The sequence below is a fragment of the Prinia subflava genome, chromosome 30 (genome assembly GCF_021018805.1).
Source record: "Prinia subflava isolate CZ2003 ecotype Zambia chromosome 30, Cam_Psub_1.2, whole genome shotgun sequence".
NCBI lineage: Eukaryota > Metazoa > Chordata > Aves > Passeriformes > Cisticolidae > Prinia > Prinia subflava.
The window spans coordinates 184,279-192,923 of NC_086276.1; positions in this window are offsets into that span (position 1 = coordinate 184,279).

Sequence of the window (8,645 nt, forward strand, 5' to 3'; positions counted from 1 at the left end):
CTTTCCAGTCGTGGTATCGCCGTGATATCACGTCGCAAGGTCACCGTTTGTGGGAAAAGCAAAGGAAGACAAGCCCCATCCTGGTAATGGTCAGCAGGTCTCAGCTTTATTTGGATCTAATTGCACTTATATAGTATTGTTAATTAGCTTATGCATATTGCAAAATTACAGCTCATGATTGGTTTACAACATCTTGACGCATATTCTTTGTTCAGTTGGCCTTGTGGTTTACACTGTAGCTACAATTTTCCCTATTCTAGCATAATTTTATGCTTATGTCTCTGCTACTTCTTCACGTCCACTCTGCTGCTTCTTCACGTCCAGCACGTACACACAGTTAAATCTTAACTAGCTTAGCAATATCATGGCCTTTGCTGTGCAGCCATGCATTAGAAAGACTCTCCACACCTCGCTCTTCTAAAAATTCCTCGACATACTGGGCCCACATCATTCAACCTCTGCTCTTTCAGCCTCTGACCTGGTAGGATCCAGAGCCTCCCCTCAGCAACCATGGAACAGAATGGGTAGGAGGAACTTGGCTTCCTCCCCTGGATGAGGATATTGTAGATACATACAGTATTAACACTACTTTTGTTACTGATTTACCGCCTATATACTTAACATGGAATCAAACAAGTACCGCTTTCCCTTTACCTTGTGCTAAATTTTCTATGCAATTGCATTTAATGCACGTCCACTCAGAGAATGCAAGAAAATTGACTGCTATTACATTGCCAGCCATTCTGTCTACCTCCAACAAATCTGTGGATGCCACTCCACCTCATTTCCTGAGACGTCCTTTTACACCCATCTCCAATATACGGCCTTTGGAATGGACATCATGTATAGGACAGCAGCCACAGTAACAATTCTACAGTATGGGAGGGGAATTGATTGGGGACCACGTGGTATCCTTAAAAAAAGTGGGACCAATGCAACCATTCTCCTGTGCCAAAAGGCAAACCGCACTAATGTTTGGCATGATGGTAAGAGGGCTGGATCATTAATTCGATATTATTTAGGTAATAATCAGTTCCAGGTGCGCAAACAGTTGTGGAAAATGTTGTTACCTGCTTTTGGCAGTAGGATATACCAAGTAAAAAGAATGCTACAATTGCTAATTTGACACTGCTAGAGGAACAATTACTATTGATTTGTAGTTCACATCTCTATGCTTTTGCTTTAGCTAATGATTTTTCAATAGATTATAGAAATGGTTTGTATTTTTATCAGCTGATTCTTTTGTTTGCAAATCATGTGTAACCTATGGAGACATGCATAACTTTTCTGTCTTTCTTCCATTTCAAAGAAGATCTGAAATTTGAGAACCTGTAGATCTGACTGGGGCTTGGGAAGGACAGGATGGTCTCTCACAACTGTCTCAAAAAGTCCACGAGGAAATCCAAACAAGTAAGAAATGAGTTTGCAAATTTCTAGATTGGTTAATCTTTGCTATTGTTTATGTGCGTAATAGTATTAAGCACAGCCTCTGTGGCTGTCACTGCCTTAACTCATTTCATTCAAACTACCCATAGCATGAGAAAGGCTTTAACTAATATCACAAAAGAATTAAAAGCACAAGAAAACATTGAGAAAGAAATAATGGCTAGATTAGACACCTTGGAAAGTGCTCTTATATGGGTAGGCGAGGGACTTGAGGCCCAAAACTCGTCTCGCCCTGTACTGTAATTGGGAATGTATTCATCATTCCTTACCTGTCACTCCCCTTCCACGGAATGACATGGAACAGAACTGAATCTGCTGAGCAGTGGCTGCACAAGACCCTGCTGGATCTCACCGAGGCACAGCCCGCTGATGTGGTGATGACTCTCCTGCGTGTGCCCCCATCGTGTGACAAGTATGGGGCCCACCTGCCCAGAAGGCTCAGGGCTCCCCAGCACATCATCCTGTCCCGGGTGTCTGACCAAAGGAGAATTCCAGGGCCCTCTGGCTGCTCCCTTTCCCAGGCCTGGCAAGTCAGGCCCTGAGCCTGCTGCCATGCTCCCTCCCTGCCCCTTTGGGGCCTGTCCCCACAGTGCTGGGCTGCCTGGGTGCTGCTGATAAAGGGCAGTGGGCAGAGGCAAAGCTGGCAGCCAGCTCAGCTCCCTGCTGCTGCCGAGGCCACGGTGCTGTGTCCAAGAGCCCCCTGAGACAGAGTTCTGACCCTGCAGAGCTGCTATGACCATGTGGACGACGATCATGTGCTCGTCCAGGATAGAGAAGCTGCTGCAGCTGATACTCCTTGATGTGCTGCAGAACCGGCAAGAACAAAGCACGTGCACTCCAATCGGGACAAATGTGATGTCTTTGCCCTGGCTGTGAGCTTCTGGAACTGGCCTCTGCTCACCCCAAGGATGCTTCTCCAGCAGCTCTCCATCCTCCTTCACCCCACTGCATCTCCCTGCCTCAGGCACTGGGCTGGAACCAGGCCTAGGGGCACCTTCAGGGGCACCAGGCCCGGTGCTCCCCCTGTGTCTTCTTTGGCCTCTCCCTGCCACGCTCAGGCCCTGCCACACGGACACATCAGCACTGAGCACTGTCTCAAGGTGGTTTGTCCTTTGCAGGCAGCTGTGGTGATGTGGAAGATCCTCCGGGTGCCCTCTGTACCACACATAGGGAGAGTGTATTTCCCCCGCCTATTTGTGCTTCTGCTCTTCCAAGTGTTCTTCAGTAATTTGGATATGCCAGAGGAGGTCGATATCTTCTGGAAGGTTTGCCAGGAGCAACAAGGCCTTGTCACCAGCCCCAACAGTTGCTCCATCCCAGTCCTCCTGTGCCTGCCACATCCCCAGGGCAGGAGCCAGTGCTCCCAGCGTGACCTGGGCTTTGCTCTGCACACAGGTTTGCAGTGCAGACCCTGAAGTCCCTGCTCTGCCTAATGCACTACGAGAATGTGGTGGTGGCAATGGAACGCAAGCGTGGCTGGGACATGCTGCTCTGTGCAGACACCCACCACTATGCTGTGGGCGTGTTGGCCAGGTGAGAGCCCCTTAGCCTGCTGCCCCGGGCATTTGTGCTCTGTGCTTGGGGTGCCCTACGCAATCTCTGTGGCCTTGGGCCAGAGGGCCTTGTCACCCAGGGAGCACCAAGCAGACTGGAAAAGCCTGGGAGAGGCAGGTGCCCACAAGAAGCCACCTCCCAAATGGCCCAGTTCCCCGTGCAGCATGGTGGTGAATGACCGATCGCTGTGAGTCAGTCCTGGGACAGGTTTGTCCCCCTGGCTCACCGTCTTGGTAACTTTTTCTCCTGCCAGGGAGATGTCCTGTGTCTCCACACCCTTGCGTTCCCGGATTGTTCGCTGTCTGCCCCGGCTGCTCCGCACACAGGAGCTACACTGGGATCTGCCTGCCCTGGCGTCGTTCCTTGTGGAGGTGAGCCTGAAGGCCAGCGCTGCCTCTCTGAGCTGCCTCCCAGCTCTCTGCCCTCTCATAGCCACTGCTCCTGGGATGGTGCCCGTGCCCTGTGCTGCTGCCTGGGCCCTGCCCTGTGTGGTTACAGGCTCCTGCTGGCCGGGTCCCCTGTCACTGCCCTGTGCCTTTCAGGCCCTCAGCTGCCTGGACTTGAGTGAAGGCGGTCTTAACAGAGTCCTGAAAATCTTGTCAAGGCACCTGCACAGCGAGTGCAGGGAGAGGCGGGACCTGGCACTCAGGGGCCTTCTGGAGCTCACTGAGGATTCATCAATGGTGAGAAGGGGGCGGTGGCTGAAGCTGTTGTCGCTTTCAGTTAGAAGGCGAGGCGACCTGGTTTCAAAGGAGAGCACGGTGGCTGAGCCTCCCCCCAGCCGCTCGGGCTATAGACAAACGCTGACACCACTATGGTGGATGGTCAAAATGGCGTTTATTAGCTTGTGTCTTGGAGTTAAATACTCGAAGGAGTTTCGCTACGTCACAAAGGGACAGTGGGTCTAGTTAGAGTTAGTAAGGAGATGGAAAACTACTGAAGTTAGGAGGAGCTGCATACCTCAGAGGGGCTTTTTTGCTTATCTCTGTGGATGAGGGGGAGGAAGAGTCCCAGCTGCCTTTCTGTTACATTCCGAAATCTTCCACGGCACCTGTCCTTGTCTACCACATCTCCCCCCTCCCCCCAGGATAAATGAGGCAATCATAATCCTAGGCACTAAAATGAGGTACAAAGCAGTAACTTAATAAGAGGAAAGGGTTTGGTGAACTTGGGTGGGTTTTGCAAGGCAAATTAGAAAAACTTCGCAACTGGCAGTGTTCACAGTTTGGTTTACAGCATTTGTTAGTGGGCTACGAACAGAATGTTTGCCCGTTCTAAGCGGGTCTGAACAAATGGGACCAGCTTGTTCAGCAGGCATGGTCCAAAGGTAAGAGTTAAAAGCAGCATTGCCAGTGGACCTATTAGGGTGGAAATTAGGGTAGTGAGCCATGGTGATTGGTTGAACCCGGACTCGAACCAACCCTGTTGGGCTTCCCTGTCTCTCTTTCTCTGGGCCAGTCTATCTCGGAGCTCTGCTATGGAGTCTCTAACAAATCCTGTGTGATCCGCATAAAAACAGCATTCTTCTTTCAGGGTGGCACACAAGCCTCCTTGTTGCATGAACAGGAGGTCCAGTCCTCGCCTGTTCTGCAAGACAACTTCTGAGAGTGAGGAAACCGATTTCTCCAGAAAGGAGATGGATTTCTCGATCCTCTGCAAGTCCTCATCAATGGTTATTTGCAGCTGAGAAAGTCCTTGGTGTTGGGTCACGAGGGCCGAGACACTTGTGGCCATGCTGGCTACTCCCAGGCCGAGCAGCATTGCAATAGTTACACCTGTTATTATTTCTCTTTTGTAGAGCCTGCCGGGTTCCTCAAAAAGGCAGTACATCTCTTTGTCCGAGTGGTACAGGACCCTAGGAACAATCAGAACTTGGACACAAAAATCAGTAGAGTCATCGAATTTGTCAAGGGATACACAGGGACTCACCCCAGATCTCTGACAAACCCACATTCCTGACGCAGATGGGATCACCCACTTACTGATCTTTTTGTCAGGCTTGACAACTTCTGTGCAGATGTTGCCTTTCTGTTCTGCCAAGGTTGCACTGCCAAAACATCTGCCCTGGCCTGTGACTTGACTCAGAGTGATTCCTCTGCAGGGAGTGTCCCACCTGCACTGGTGGGGGACATAGGCTGTGGAATAACTGAAGGGGATGTTTAAAGCAACTCCGTCATAGAAAGGAGGTTTAACATCGTAGCAAAGCCAGCAGGAATCAGTTAGGTTCGGGTTGGATTTGTATTTTAACCCCCTCTCGGTGTAGGCTGAGGCTTTATTTGACTTTGCTTTAAACTACGCTCGACCTGCTCCCTCTCTCTCGGAGTCCATGTCAGTTTCTGACAGCTTATCTGAGCCGCTTGTGTCAGAGTGAGTGTCGGATGTGAAGTGACTCAGCATCTCCTGGCTCTGATGCCTTTTTTTTGGGTCCCGACCCCGCCTACCCCTCCTGTGGGCAGACCGCTCCAACCCCCTGGGCTCCCCCCGCCTCCTGCTAGGGGAGGCTCTTGCCAAATAAGGGTATGCTTTCAGGTGAGCTTTCCGGTTGGTCCTTTGCCCCCCTGCCGAACTCTCCTTCCCCCTTGGTCCGCGCGCTTTTGAAACTTCTGACTGACCTCCTTTGTTCTGTCTGACCGCGTGTGTGGCTCCCTCTCTTCCCCGCACACGTGAGTTTGCAACTTTTAACAGACTGTCTGTTCTCGCTGGCCGCGTCTGTCTCCCAATCCCACCTCTGCCGCCCAGCGCTATACTGTTCTGAATAGGGTGGGGGTCCGCTCCTGGCCCCCCCATTCTTTGAACTGACGGCGGCATTTCTGGCTTCTTCTGCCAGCTCGTCCTACAGCAACCGCGCTGGTGCCCGCTTCTCTTCAGACGGGCCTGGGTTCGGGGGCTCTGGAGGGGGCTCTCGCTCTTGCGAGCTTTTTTCTCCGGCAGAATCGCTCTTGCCCCCAGTTTGCGTAGACGCCCTTACCCCCAGCCGCAGCGTGGCTAAAAGGCAGTTTTGTGCGGCTTTCTAGGTCTCTTGCTCTTAGAGGGCCTTTTGCAAAGCCTGCATGACTTTCTCCCAAGCTTTAAGGTTTTTGCTTGAGGATTTAGTGTCCTCGGCTAGAGCTGTGGTGCATTTGTTCCACACCTCCGGATCTAAAACATCTATGGGTCTACTGATGACCCTAAATTCTATGAGCTTTGCAATAGCAAGATAAAAATCTCTGAACATGCAAGTCAGTTCTCCACTGCTCATAGATCTGACTTACGACTTTCGCTATGGCTTTCATCTTTGGCTGGTCCGGGGCGTCCCACCCGCCAGAGACGGTCTTGCCGCTCTGGCCACTGTTCTTTGTCTAGGCGAACCCTGATTCTCCGATTGTTTCTTCCCGGGTTTCGGCACCAGATTGTCGCTTTCAGTTAGAAGGCGAGGCGACCTGGTTTCAAAGGAGAGCACGGTGGCTGAGCCTCACCCCAGCCGCTTGGGCTATAGACAAACGCTGACACCACTATGGTGGATGGTCAAAATGGCGTTTATTAGCTTGTATCTTGGAGTTAAATACTCGAAGGAGTTTCGCTACGTCACAAAGGGACAGTGGGTCTAGTTAGAGTTAGTAAGGAGATGGAAAACTACTGAAGTTAGGAGGAGTTGCCTACCTCAGAGGGGCTTTTTTGCTTATCTCTGTGGATGAGGGGGAGGAAGAGTCCCAGCTGCCTTTCCATTACATTCCGAAATCTTCCATGGCGCCTGTCCTTGTCTACCACAAGCTGTGCCAGGGAATGCAGTCAATTTGGCTTGGCTGGGCTTCGGGAGCTGAGGCAAGCCCTCCTGCCTCCTGGTTCGGCTGCCCGAGTGCTTCAGGACAGGCCTTTGGGCTCTGGGCCCTGCAGCACCAGGGTGGTGTTTTACAGACTTGTGTTCTGCACAGATCGAAAAAATGTGTAGCCTAACTGAAAGTCTTGTGGAGCTACTGTGAGATGCAGAGGGAGGGATAGTCAGGATGACAGTCATGATACTCAGCTTCATAGTTTTGGACAAGGACATGCTGATATACCCAGCCCCATCACCCTGCAGCTGCCTGAGGCACTCCTGCCACTCTTTGACCACATAAGGATCTGTGTCCCCAGCCACAGCCACTGGGTGCTGCCCAGGCACTTGGTGCTCTGTGGATTTCCACGCTGGCACCCAGATGAGCCCTGAGCAGACAATGCTGAGGTCTTTTTTTCTTCCTTTCATACAGATTAATGGCGAGGTGCAGCTGGTGTCCATATTGCTCTTCCGAAAATTAGTGACTGTTCTAACAGAAAAGAATAAAAAGGCCCTAAAGACACATGTGTGCTGGAGCCTGCTCCTACTCTTCTTCCACTGCCACAATGAGAATTGGCTTGTGGCAGAGGTGAGGACTCGTGGGTTGCTGGTAACCCCGGGTAGGGAAGGGGCTCAGCTGCCTCCTGCTTTGGTGCCCTGTGGGCTGCAGCTTCCGCCAGGCTTTGGCACCGGGATGCAAATCCTGTGCCTTGAACTGTGGGGCCACCTACAGGTCTCTGCTCCTCTCCAGGCCTCTTGGCAACACTGACTGGTGTGGCCAAATTCCTGAAGAGGGAGAATCTTGAAAACCTAGTGAAGAAGAAGCTGTGGATGTTTGCTGAGTGCCTGGTAAGGACAGCCTGAAAGCCCCAGTCTCATTCTGGAGAAGCCTCCTGTAATAAACGCATATCACTCGCTTTTGGAATTTTTTAAAATTTTATAAAAACTAAAAATGTTTATATTAAAAAATAGTAATACAAATACAATAATAAAGGTTAAACAATTTAGAGTTAAGACAATTACTGAGAAAATAATAGCAAAAAGTACAGCCCGGGCTGGGTCTCCTCTCCCTAGACCAAAGTCAGAAGGAGAAGGACACTGTTATAGTAGAATTCTCCTCTTAAGAGGAGTCACTTCATGATTATGCATATTTTATTTAAAACAAAACAAGTTATCTGGTCCTCTTCAAAAACCCTCTGCTAATCTCCCCAGGCACCTTTGAGTCTGGGTTTGATTTGAAGTGGTGGTCTTCTGTTGATCAGGAAGGCATAAATCTCTCTCTCTCTGGAAAATTTAGGGATTTCTGTAATTGTTATCTCCGTGCGAAGAATTTCCCGGTTATCTTCTCTTTCTCTTGAGCTAAAAAGAATATCTCACACACATAGTTTTTATTTTTGATTACAACAACTTAGTGTTAATTACAAAACTACATTCACTATAATATTCAAAAGTTAATACAGCATAACTTTTCAACCTAGCATAATACATATAGTAAATATCTGCGTAGAGCCATATAATATGCATTTTTCACACCTCTGTCCCAGGTGCCCAGTGTCCAGGGCTGGCAACTGTGCCCCTGCTCACTGCACCGCGGCTCCCCGGGCAGCAGCCGGCCCTCGGCCCCCTCCAGAGCCCGGCAACAGCGGCTGCTGGCCGGGCCTCAGGGCTGTGCGGGCAGGGGAGGCCGGGGCTGGGCGCACCGAGAGCCCGGCTGAGGGGCTGAGCCCGCGCCAAGCCTTCCCTGCTGCCGCTCTCTGCAGCTGGCAGAGGACAGGAGCCGAGCGGCCGAGCACCTGCGCCGGGTGCTGCCGTACCTGCAGAACCCACAGGAGCCCCTGCGAGCGGCAGCCATCAG